Raw genomic sequence first — 13,434 nt, 5'->3', positions numbered from 1 at the left:
ACACAACACCTTCAAACGGGCCCAAAAGCTACCAAAACAGGTCAAATTAGGGGCAGACTCCAGGAAAGTGGCCTCAATTGATCCGCAGTACACATTTTATAATGACACAGCAGCAATCAGCCATGGGCCATGCATGAGGTATTAGGGTCTGGGCCAGCATTTACAGCTTTGAATTGAACTTCAAATTAAGATGAGGTGGGTGAGGGATCGATGTAAGTCTGCTGTGCTGGGAGCCCTGATACCACATGCAACAGTTCAACCTGCTTTTATGCACAGCCACACTCAGATGGCAGAAAAATCAGCTTAATAGATTAGTATTGGTACAAAAATTGGTACAGTCTGGGACATCTACTGCTACAGGTAACACACATGAAAGAGGCCCAAACAGGAGTCTCCTCATTTCCAAAAAATTAAAGGCTGACACCACCAAAGTGGCATCAATTTTACCACAGTAGAAATGTTAGAATTAGGACCGACACCTCTTCCACTACAGCCAACCCAGCAGATGGAGACCCAATCAGGAGTCTTCAAATTTAAAAAAAATAGGAACAGACACCACCGAAGTGGCATCAATTTCAGTAGAGTAGAAATATTATATTGGGGACGGACACCTCTTCCACTACAGCCAACCCAGCAGTTAGAGACCCAATCAAGAGTCTCCACATTTCCAAAAATTAGGGCTTGATACTACCGAAGTGGCATCAATCTCAGTAGAGAAGAAATATTATATTGGGGACCAACACCTCTTCTACTACAACCAACCTAGCAGATGGCTATCCAACCAGGAGTGTTCACATTTCCCTAAATTAGGGCCTGACACAACCAAAGTAGCATCAATTTCACTAGAGTAGAAATATTAAAATGGGGATCGACACCTCTTCCACTACAGTCAACCCAGCAGATGGAGACCCAACCAGGAGTGTTCACATTTCCCTAAATTAGGGCCTGACACCACCAAAGTGGCTTCAATTTCAGTAGAGTAGAACTAGTATAATGGGGACTGACACCTCTTCCACTACAGCCAACCCAGCAGATGGAGAACCAACCAGGAGTGTTCACAATTCCCTAAATTAGCATCTGGCACCACCAAAGCAACATCAATTTCAGTAGAACAGAACTAGTATAATGATGACTGACACCTCTTCCAATACAGCCAACCCAGCAGATGGAGACCCAAGCAGGAGTGTTCATATTTCCAAAAATTAGTGTTAACATCTGCAGCAGCAGCAACAGCAGGCACAGAAGCCACACTAAAGATATCACAGACTGCAATTACACAAGATCAATGCAGCACACAATAAACTAGAACATTGCCTAGTCTGTACAGTCTGCGATTGGGGTGCAAAAGTCCTTGGAGTTTCATGACTTGTTCATCTTGATGAACGTTAGGCAGTCTACACTTTCAGGGGACAGCCGGCTGCGCTTATCCATCAGGACATCACCAGCAGTGCTGAACACACGTTCTGAGAGAACGCTGGCTGATGGGCATGATAAACCCTCCAAGGCGTGAGAGGCAAGCTCAGGCCACATATCCATTTTTGAAGACCATAATGTGAAAGGGTCCAAACCCTCCCTGATGGTATTGATATTGAGCTCTAGATACTACTGCACCATCCTCTCCAGTCGTTCACCACGTGTCAGACTTATACTCTGTTGTGCTGGTGCACAAGCGGGTCTAAAAAATGTGTGAAAGGACTCCCAGAAATAGCTTCTGCCATTTACACTGCTGCCGCTGATGTTTTGGTGTTGATGAATTGATGTGCCAGAGGTTGAAATTCTACAGCTGTGATGCGCTGTGATGCACACTGTGTGCCTCACTGCTGTCTTGGGGAAAACCTCTCTTAAGGTTGTGTAAAAGCATTCATGTGTCCCTTTCCAGGGTGGGAAACATGTGGCAAAATTTACTTTTATAATGTGGATCTAACAGAGTGGAAACCCAGTAGTCAGCACTATTTTGAATCATAACTATACGGGGATCATGTTGCAGATTGTGCAGCAAGAAAGTACTCATATGATGGGCTCTTCCATGAGGTCCAAGCCCATGCCGTGCTGGTAGCTGGGTAATACTGATGCTTGTTTCCTTCGTCTCCTCCTGCCAACCACGAACAACAGAGAGGGGATGATTATCCTCTTCATGTTCTGAGTGTTGCTCGCCCATCACCTCTTCCTCCTCCCTTTCTTCCTTGGCTCTTGCACCTTCTCTAACAGTTTGTCTGATATCACCAGCCTCCCTCGCGCAGTAATCCACCCTCCCTTTTAACCTGCCTGTGTGATGACAGTCTGGAACTTTGAGACATTGCTATCATTTCTGCATCCTCCTCTTCTTCTGGGACCACCACCTCCTGCCGCAGTCTATTCAAAGTTTGTTCCAGCATGTAGATGACCAGAATAGTGATGCTGATGATGGCATCGTCGGCACTAACTATCTCAGTAGCCATTTCAAAACTATGCAGAAGGGTGCAGAGGTCCTTAATCTGTGTCCACTCAGTAAACATGATATGCCCCACGTCCGTAGTGCAATGGCCCAAGATATACAACATGACATACTGCGTCAGGGCTCGTTGCTGCTGCCACAGTCGCTGAAACATGTGCAGAGTGGAATTCCACCGTGTCGGCACATCGCATATCAACCTGTTAACTGGCATGGACAAAGACCTCTGTAATGATGCAAGTCGATGACCTGAGGGGTGCCAACAGCGGAAGTGAACACACAGCTTCCATGCTTTCTATAGCAGCTCATCCAGGCCAGGATAGTGGCGGAGAAATTGCTGTACCACCAGGTTGAGGACGTGAGCCATGCAAGGCACGTGTATGAGCTCGCCTCAGGTTCGCACCATTAACGCACACTGCCTTCCCTGGCCCAGGTTCAGTGGAGACAGCCATTGCTCAAACTCAGCCTCGAGAGCTGTCCACAACTCTTCAGCTGTATGACTGCGATCTCCAAGGCATAATTTTAACACTGCCTGATTGCGGTGAGCCCTGGCTGTGCAGTACAGAGATAGTGTGGATTCTCTCTGCACTGTTGGAATGCGTATCTCATTAAGGCAGACGTTGAGTGTGCAAATGGAGGCCCTAGAGGAGGCAGAAAAAGTGGAGGAAGTGTGAAATATGGAGGTTTGTTCTGCAAGCCTTGGGGATTCTAAGACTTGTGGAGCAGCCCCTTCCCCGCCTGCCCCCACAGCCACCAGAGTCACTCAGTGCCCAGTCAGCGAGATGTAACGCCCTTTGCCATGCTTACTTATCCAGGTATCTGTGGTGAAATGCACCCTGGCAGACATAGATTCAAGGAACGGGTGATGTTGTCTGCGACATGCTGGTTTAGCGCAGGCACAGTTTTCTTAGAGAAGTAATGGCGACTGAGCAACTGGTACTGGGGGACTGCGACGGCCATCAGCTTTCAGAAACCCTCTGTATCGACCAGGCAGCAAGGCAGCATTTCTGTGGCCAACAGATTGGAGATAGTGGAGTTTAACCTCTTAGCTTTGTCATGTGTAGGATGAAACAATCTTTTATGTGACCACAACTGTGGGACCGAGGGCTGGCTGCAGTGCTGAGAGAGGGCGGAGTATGGAGAACTGGACAAACTGCTAGACCGTGAGTGAGGTGCAGGCGGAGATGTTATGGTGGATTGAGAAAGATGTGGTGTGCTCGTTCTCTGAGATCGGTCAAGAACAGTAGCATGTCTGCTTCTGTTACAGCTGTCGGGCTCTCACTAAGCCTGACTGCAGCGGGTAAAGAACCAGACATTTTGCGGTCGGAGACCTGCATGACAATACTTGGCACGGTAACAGAGGAGGAGGAAGAAGCAGCAGATGCGGTTGATGGGGTGGCTGATGGTTGTTGAGGTCCACATTTTATTGCAGTGAGATTGCCAGAGTAACGCATGTTGATTGCGCATGTGAAGGTTCATGAATGTAGTAGTCAAATTATTGCACTTTTTCCCACTACTGAGTTTTTTCTTGCAAAGGTGGCAGATAATATGAGTTGTCTCTGTCTTTGCGGTGTCAATAAAGGCCCAGGCTAGCCAACCCTTGCTGCCCCTGAGAGCTGCAGACCTGCCACCACTGCTGCCACAGCCACAGTTGTGGCTAAGGATGCAGTGCTCGTCGTGGTTGCATCACTCCATGCCTGCGCCATAGGGCGCAATGTAACCTCCTCATCTTCTTCCTCCTCCATCTCCTCAGATGAGCTACTCAGCTGCAAGACTCTGGGTTCACATGAAGTGGGATCTACAACCACATCATCATCCAATGTGTTATCCCATTCCTTACCCTGAGAGCCACCCTCCTCCTCTTCTTGCCCTGACAGCACAGTACAGTCTGCGTGAGCCTCAGGTATCTGAATTTCATCAGGAACACCTTCCCCCGGGGGTTTGCGTCTGGTAACGAGGGTCAGGAAGCTGCTCGGACCCTGCTTCGTCCTGCCCCAAATCCAACCCCCAAAAAATTTTGTGCATCGGTGCAGATGCTTTCCTCCTCTTGACTCTGTAAATCTTTGGAGTACACTTCTGTTGCCCATGGCATAGAATGTTTGAACAGTTCTGCAGACTCACCCATCTATGGATCCCTACAGTCAGTTAGGCAGTTGGACAGTTGTGACACGGAAGGAAACAAGGGTAATTGGGGTGCCACCTCTCTGGACTGTACTGTGTGTGATGTTGAGGTGGAGGAAGAGGAGAAGAGGCCACTTGAAGCAGCGCTTGCCATCCACAGGAGCACATGCTCTTTCTGGCCCTCATCAACAAGGCATATCGCTGTGTGGCTGCCAAAGAAAGGGAGTGGAGTAGCCCGTCCAGTAACAGAAGTTGTCAGATGTCTTTGGATAGGACGTGACAGTGTTGGTTCACTAGTGCTTTCACTAACATTACCACCTACCCCACGTATACCTTGAACACTAAGCCTATTCCCCTTCCACCACGACCTGTCTTTTTCTCACCCATGTTGCTCAGATAGTGAGGTAGGAGCATGCTATTAGCAAAAACTAAATACATTTTTTACTCTGCACCAGCTCTGCACACAGCTGAATTTCAGCGGCACTAAATGACAAGGTGAAATATGGCTTTGTGTATCACTTTAGTAACAGAAAAAAGTATTTTTTTAATGTTGATGAAGCCTGTATAACATAGAAGATATGATCCAAACATTTTAAAACTGAGATTTCCCCTACTGTATCATGTTAGTAACAGAAAAAAAGTATTTTTTTTGTGGATGAGGCCTGTATAACAGAGAAGATATGCTCCAAACAATTTCAAACTGAGATCTCTCAGACTGTATCACGTTAGTAACAGAAGAAAATATTTTTTTACTGTGGATGAGGCCTGTATAACATAGAAGATATGCTCCAAACTATTTCAAAATGAGATCTCCCTTACTGAATCACATTAGTAACAGAAGAAAATATTTTTTTTTACTGTGGATGGGGCCTGAATAACAGAGAAGATATGCTCCAAACAATTTCAAAACTAAGATTCCCCTACTGTATGATATTAGTAACAGAAGAAAATATTTTTTTAGTGTGGATGAGGCCTGGCTAACATAGAAAATATTCTCCAAGCAATGTCAAACTGAGATCTCCCCTACTGCATCACGTTAGTAACAGAAGAAAGTAATTTTTTAGTGTGGATAAAGCCTATATAACATAGAAGATATGCTCCAAACAATTTCAAACTCACATCTAGCCTACTGTATCAGGTTATTCAGAGAAAAAAAATATTTTTGTTTACTCTTCAAAAGGTCTGCATACAGCTGAATTTCACTGCCACAAAATGACAAGGTGGGCTATGACATGCTGCATCATGTTAGTCACAGAAAAAAAATATTTTTTGCTCTGCATACTGCTGAATTTCACCACCACAAAATGACAAGGTGGGCTATAGCTTGCTTTATCACGTTAGCAACTGAAAAATAATAGATTTTTAAAGGTGTACTCATGCATGGAGCACAATAGAAGCAATGCACAACAGACTTCTATGAAATTTGCCCTGCTGTCTTTGTCTGGACCTCATTAATTGCACAAGAAAAAAATATCAAGATAAAAAATGAAACAGGACACTGTAAAAAAACAAGACTGTGCACCTATGATGAGTTTTTGATGCTGTATAATTTTTCTGCATCAAAAACGCAACGTATTACAGTTCCAGCAAAGTGCTTGGGATCTATAGAGACCTTGTGTTTCTTTTATTACACACAGTGTAAACTGACCAGCGGTGCGAGTTTAAAATCCGCAACATGTCAATATCTCTTGGGGATACGCAGATTTTTTCCATAGATTTACATTAAATACGCATGCATTTTTAGAGCGTTTCCACAGTAGAAAAGCATTAAAAATGCATGTAATCCGCACATGACTGTATTGATAAAGTTTTGTCAAAGCCAAATATTAGGAAGTATCAAAAATAAAGCAGCTTTGTTTGAAACATGACATACCAACAAGAGACAAAAACCGCGTCATCAAAAAGGAGAAAAAAATGCAAATGAAAAAACACATTCAAAAACACAAGTAACCTTGCAGAAATGGTGCAGAAAATCTGCAACATCAAAAGCTCACCAAAAGCTCTTCGTGGAAAATTCTCTGGACTAATTCAACTGGAGTGGAACTACCAGAAAATGTCTAAGTATCATCTGCACAAATTTTAAGTTCAGATAAAGAATAATGGATAGCAAATTGATACTTTTTTCCATTCAGATACTTCCCATTTTGCATTCATTTTTTGTTCTGTTTGCAACAGATCCGTTTTTTTGGTTTAGGCCATGTTTACACGTACAGTGTTTTACAAAACCAGGAGAGCAACAATCAGAGGAAAAGTATAATAGAAACATGTCACCACTTCTGTATTTTTCACCCACTCCCAGTTTTGGCTTCCAAATACTGATTTTAAATACTGACCAAATCTGATAGTGTGGCCGTGGCCTTATACTGTATTTTTTACATGGCATGACAAATTGACAACTAGAAAAGTGAACAGTGCCTTAGAGAGGTTTAAACAAGAAAGACCTATACTATTTAACCTGTTACTATTTATAATTATTTGTAAAACTGTGAACAATATATTGATCCAGAACAAGGCAAAATAAAAGTTTCATAGCTAATGAAAATAGTATTTACTACTATCTTCCTGTGAATTGTTTCTTCTTTATCAATCTTTTTTTATGCATAGTATTATATTATTGCTACTGCTACTATAGGAATATGAACAGCAAGAAAATAAGCACACTACAGATACAGACTAGGCATAATAATATCCAACAATCGTTCAACTTTTATGTACATCTATGCTGCATGAAAACTAAAGTTTTGCTGTTGAAAGGTGATGATTTGCTATAAAATTTGACATAGAACTAGATGAACACTAAATATACACAATGATCAAACTATTTCCAAGTAAAGTGAATAACGTTGATTATCTAATTAAATAGAACCTGCATAAAGGTGGCATACTTTATTTTAAAGAAGCACTCCTACCAAAGTTGTTCTCCACTTAATATATTGCAATCATCATGTTATATAGCATTGAGTACTATTGCTCAGTTTGCCTTTCTACCCAGCTAATTCTTCTCTTTTCTCTGGTCTATGTAGAAACAAAGGAAAAAGGGAAGGATTTCCAGCCATAGTCAGGATAAAGGAGCAACGCAACAGACCTGCGTTCTTTATCAGAGCTACCCACAAACAGACAAATAGCCTCTTTATATGGCAATTCACCAATGAGAATATACTATACAAAGTGGTCATATGATCTGATTACGAAAAAACATAGAAACACACTAGAAACATTACCAAAGATTAAGATTCAAATGGCATGTGAACAAACAAAGTTCAAAGAATCAATAGTGGAACAATAATTCACAGTGCATATGTAGTCTGTCTTGATGACACGTATTTAAATTATACATCCAGAAGGCCTCTCAATCCTGAACGCGTCTTCTAATATCACCGCCCCTCAGATTGGTATGCAGCCTTTCTATGCCATAGATCTGGAGAGAGAAAATGTCCCTGCTATGGAACTGGATGAATTGTCAGGAGGCATAAGAAATATTACAGTTAGTTTCAGTTAAATTGCAGATATCTCCTATGTGTTCTGCAATGCGTTTTTTAAGTTTGCGTACAGTGCAACCCACATATAATTTATTGCATGCAGCACATTTGATTATATAAACAACATGATCGCTATTGCAGTTGATATAACTCTGTATATCAAACTGCTGCGATCCATCTGTATTGAAAAAACTTTTTGTGACCGAAGCAAATCGACATGTACCCCAACTACCAAAACCACATCTATAGAAACCTTTACAATTGAGACAGGTATGTAGAAACAGTAAGTCTCTTCTCCTTGCATTTATCACTCCCCCTCTTCAACTCCTAAACCAGCTGCTCCTCTCCTCCCCCCCTGCCAGGGACTTTTTCAGTTACTTATGACTCATACAGGGAAACTTGACCTTTTTCTACATAGAGCTGAGAAGGATTCATCCAGGCTGTTTTTAATCATGTGGTGTCATAGACCTAATGGAAAAGAGAAGAATTAGCTGGGTAGAAAGACAAAATGAGCAATTGTGCCCAGTGCTTTAAAATGTGATATGATGATTACATATCCGCCCTCCATTGCCCCCTCCGATCTCCGTCATCTGGGCTGATGAGTTTGCCACACACTTCAAAAACAAGATTGACCAAACACAGCAAGTCTTTACTGTCCAGCCATCAGAACCCCTTCGTTTTCCACACCATTGCCCTACCCCCATAACCTCCCTTCCCAACATCACGGAAACAGACCTTACTCGTCTCCTCTTCAAATCACACCTCACCACTTGCGCACTCAACCTTATCCCATCACACCTCCTTCTGTGCCTCAACACGTTAGATTATCCGCCACACTTGGATCCTTCAGACAGAACCTTCAAACAAGCTTACAGCCTGCCATGACCTTGCTTGCTGCCACCTCAACAACACCGGAGCTACTGCAACCCCTCAACCTACTGTTTCCTTCTGCTTTCCTGTAGAATGTAAGCCCGCAAGAGCAGGGTCCTCTTCCCCCTGTACCAGTCTATCATTGTTAGTTTGTTTACTGTAAGTGATATGTGTATTTGGTATGTAACCCCTTCTTATGTACAGTACCGTGGAATCAATGTCACTATATAAATATATAATAATAATAATATATTAAGAAGATAAAAACTTTGATGAGAGGACTTTTTTAAGCAACAAGAAAACAGTCAGTTCTTGAAGATAATGGGCCAGATTCATCAAGACCAGTGTTGTTTACATCTTTCTTGATTAGGAGGCATTTTGGACTCAGATGCTCCTGATTTATGAAAAGTCTTATGTTTCTTCATGAATAAGGAGCGTCAGACAAGCGGCGTACACCTCCATGTGCACCTCGCCACAATTCCTACTCCAGCCCCTGGTGCAGTAATATTTATGGCATAGCGAGGGTTGCAGCTAGTAATGAATTTGATGAGTGGCGGTTGTCAGGCTCCTGTTCTGACCCAGCTCCACCCTTTTCGCCCTACTGGTATGAAGTCACCAGAAGTTGGAAAGTTTAGGCACAGCTCTGTATTGTGACTAAATTTTGCGACTTTTCAAAGCTTTTACACCAGAATTCTGGCAAAAATGCTTTGATAAATCGGGCCCGATTTGTATAAAGCAGGAAAATTGGCAAACATAAGATTTCCGCTACTTTGACATAGGCCAAAACGTAATGACTAGATGACTAGGTCCAAGTATCCACAACTATACATCAATTGGGTGTTCCCGGTATGTTGTGGTTAGTGCCTACCAAATATAGTCAAAAGACGAACAAACTGCTGCCTGGCAATAGAATCATGGATAACAAAAGCTCATTGATTCATGTACTATAGTTAGCAAAAGCTTCTTTGCAGAAAATCACTGTAGCACACATTGCTCCAACTGGCTATAACAAAAAAGTGTCAGAATACTCAGTTTATCATAGATAGGACTCGGTGCTCATTTTAACCCAAATTTACTTTCAAAACACATATAATGTGCAAATGAGAATCACAAATGGATCATGAAGCAATGGAAGAAGGTGGCCTGATTTAAAGAAGCCCTCATATGAAAGTTTTTATCCTCTTAATATAGTGCAATCATCACATTATATATCACTGTGTTCTTACAATTGCTCATTTTGCCTTTCTGCCCAGCTAATTCTTCTCTTTTCTATTAGATCTATGACATCATGTGATTAAAAACTGACTAGCTGAATCCCTCTAAGCTCTATGTAGAAACAGAAGGTTAATTTTTTCTGCATGAGTCATCACTGCAAAAGTCCCTGGCAGGGGGGAAGAGGGAGCAGCTGGGTCAAGAGTAGAAAAGGGGGATGATAAATACAGGGACAAGAGACTTCCTGTTTCTACACAGAGCAGAGAAAACAGAAGTTTTCAATGATCCAAAGGAGCCCCCTGACAAAGGCTACATGCCGAAACACATGTTGTGACCTGGCGCCATTCCAGCAGGAGGAGATGAACATAGGTGCATGATCCATTTATTTTTCCTATTATTTGTCACTTGACTATATTTATATGGTACTGGTTCAATGTATATATGGCCGTTTGGCACTTCATCCAGTTCATTACAAGTTTGCTATATCCAGATTTGTTCTATCTCATCCTGCTGTTTATGTGTCTCCTTAGTGACAGCTCACTGTGCCTTTTTAAATTATAAATGTGTTATTTTCTAATAAAGTTGATTTTTAATCAAATATTTTAGCTATATGATTTTTTTGTGAATAGGTTTACTATTGATATCATCATATATAGCTTTTATATTGCTTATGATTAAATGACCATCACTTTTTTTGGTTTACAATATTGCCACTATCTTTGTTTGGCTGATAATTGGTCATATATGATCCAGAGGAGGCATGGGGAAGGTCATGTGGTCAAATGAGACCAAAATAGAATTTTTTAGTATCAACTCCACTCACCGTGTTTGGAGGAAGAAGAAGGATGAGTACATCCCCAAAAACACCATCTCAACCATGAAGCATGGCGGGGAAACATCATACTTTGGGGGTGCTTTTCTGCAAAGTAGACAGGATGACTGCACAGTATTGAAAGAGGATGGATGGGGTCATGTATTGCGAGATATTGGCCAACAACCATCTTCCTTCAGTAAGAACATTGAAGATGACCATGTCAATATCCCGAAACACACAACCAGGGCAACTAAGCAGTGGCTCCGTAAGAAGTATTTCAAGGTCATGGAGTGGCCTAACCAGTCTCCAGACCTGAACCCAAAAGAATATCTTTGGAGGCAGCTAAACTCAATGTTCCCAAGAGACAGCCCTGAAATATGAAAGATCTGGAGAAGATCTGTATGGAGTAGTGGGCCAAAATCCCTGTTGCTGTGTTTTCAAACTTGGTCAAGAACTACAGGAAAGATCTGACCTCTGTAATTGCAAACAAAGGATTATGTACCAAATGTTAAGTTCTATTGTATCAAATACTTATTTCATGCAATAAAATACAAATTAATTATGTAAAAATCATAAATTGTGATTTTCTGGATTTTTTTTTTAGATTCTGACTTGTCTCTCACAGTTGAAGTGTATCTACGATAAAAATGACAGACCTCTCCATTCTTTGTAGGTGTGAAAACTTGCATAATCGGCGGTGTATCAAATACTTACTTTCCAATGTATATATACAGTACAGACCAAAAGTTTGGACACACCTTCTCATTTAAAGATTTTTCTGTATTTTCATGACTATGAAAATTGTACATTCACACTGAAGGCATCAAAACTATGAATTAACACATGTAGAATTATATACTTAACAAAAAAGTGTGAAACAACTGAAAATATGTCTTATATTCTAGGTTCTTCAAAGTAGTCACTTTTGCTTTGATGACTGCTTTGCACACTCTTGGCATTCTCTTGATGAGCTTCAAGAGGTAGTCACCGGAAATGGTTTTCACGTCACAGGTGTGCCCTGTCAGGTTTAATAAGTGGGATTTCTTGCCTTATAAATGGGGTTGGGACCATCAATTGTGTTGTGCAGAAGTCAGGTGGATACACAGCTGATAGTCCTACTGAATAGACTGTTAGAATTTGTATTATGGCAAGAAAAAAGCAGATAAGTAAAGAAAAACGAGTGGCCATCATTACTTTAAGAAATGAAGGTCAGTCAGTCCGAAAAATTGGGCAAACGTTGAAAGTGTCCATAAATGCAGTTGCAAAACCATCAAGCGCTACAAAGAAACTGGCTCACATGAGGACCGCCCCAGAAAAGGAAGACCAAGAGTCACCTCTGCTTCCGAGCATAAGTTTATCTGAGTCACCAGGCTCAGAAATCGCAGGTTAACAGCAGCTCAGATTAGAGACCAGGTCAATGCCACACAGAGTTCTCGCAGCAGACACATCTCTACAACAACTGTTAAGAGGAGACTTTGTGCAGCAGGCCTTCATGGTAACATAGCTGCTAGGAAACCACTGCTAAGGACAGGCAACAAGCAGAAGAGACTTGTTTGGGCTAAAGAACACAAGTATTGGACTTTAGACCAGTGGAAATCTGTGCTTTGGTCTGATGAGTCCAAATTTGAGATCTTTGGTTCCAACCACTGTGTCTTTGTGCAACGCAGAAAAGGTGAACGGATGGACTCTACATGCCTGGTTCCCACCATGAAGCATGGAGGAGGAGGTGTGATGGTGTGGGGGTGCTTTGCTGGTGACACTGTTGGGGATTTATTCAAAATTGAAGGCATACTGAACCAGCATGGCTACCAGAGCATCTTGCAGCGGAATGCTATGCCATCCGGTTTGCATTTAGTTGGACCATCATTTATTTTTCAACAGGACAATGACCCCAAACACACCTCCAAGCTGTGTAAGGGCTATTTCACCAAGAGGGAGAGTGATGGGATGCTACGCCAGATGACCTTGCCTCCACAGTCACCCGACCTGAACCCAATCGAGATGATTTGGGGTGAGCTGGACCGCAGAGTGAAGGCAAAATGGCCAACAAGTGCTAAGCATCTCTGGGAACTCCTTCAAGATTGTTGGAAGACCATTTCCGGTGACTACCTCTTGAAGCTCATCAAGAGAATGCCAAGAGTGTGCAAAGCAGTCATCAAAGCAAGAGGTGGCTACTTTGAAGAACCTAGAATATAAGACATCTTCACTTGTTTCACACTTTTTTGTTAAGTATATAATTCCACATGTGTTAATTCGTTCTTTTGATGCCTTCAGTGTGAATGTACAATTTTCATAGTCATGAAAATTCAGAAAAATCTTTAAATGAGAAGGTGTGTCCAAACTTTTGGTCTGTACTGTATGTATGTATGTAAGTGTATATATACAGTGCCTTGTGAAAGTATTTGGCCCCCTTGAACTTTTCTACCTTTTGCCACATTTCTGGCTTCAAACATAAAAATATAAAATTCTAATTTTTGGGGGAAGAATCAACAACAAGTGGGACAAAA

Source organism: Phyllobates terribilis, unplaced genomic scaffold (genome assembly GCF_046119375.1).
Source record: "Phyllobates terribilis strain yellow unplaced genomic scaffold, ASM4611937v1 Scaffold_1__5_contigs__length_1240528914, whole genome shotgun sequence".
NCBI classification, from domain to species: Eukaryota; Metazoa; Chordata; class Amphibia; order Anura; family Dendrobatidae; genus Phyllobates; species Phyllobates terribilis.
This window is presented reverse-complemented; position numbering follows the sequence as displayed.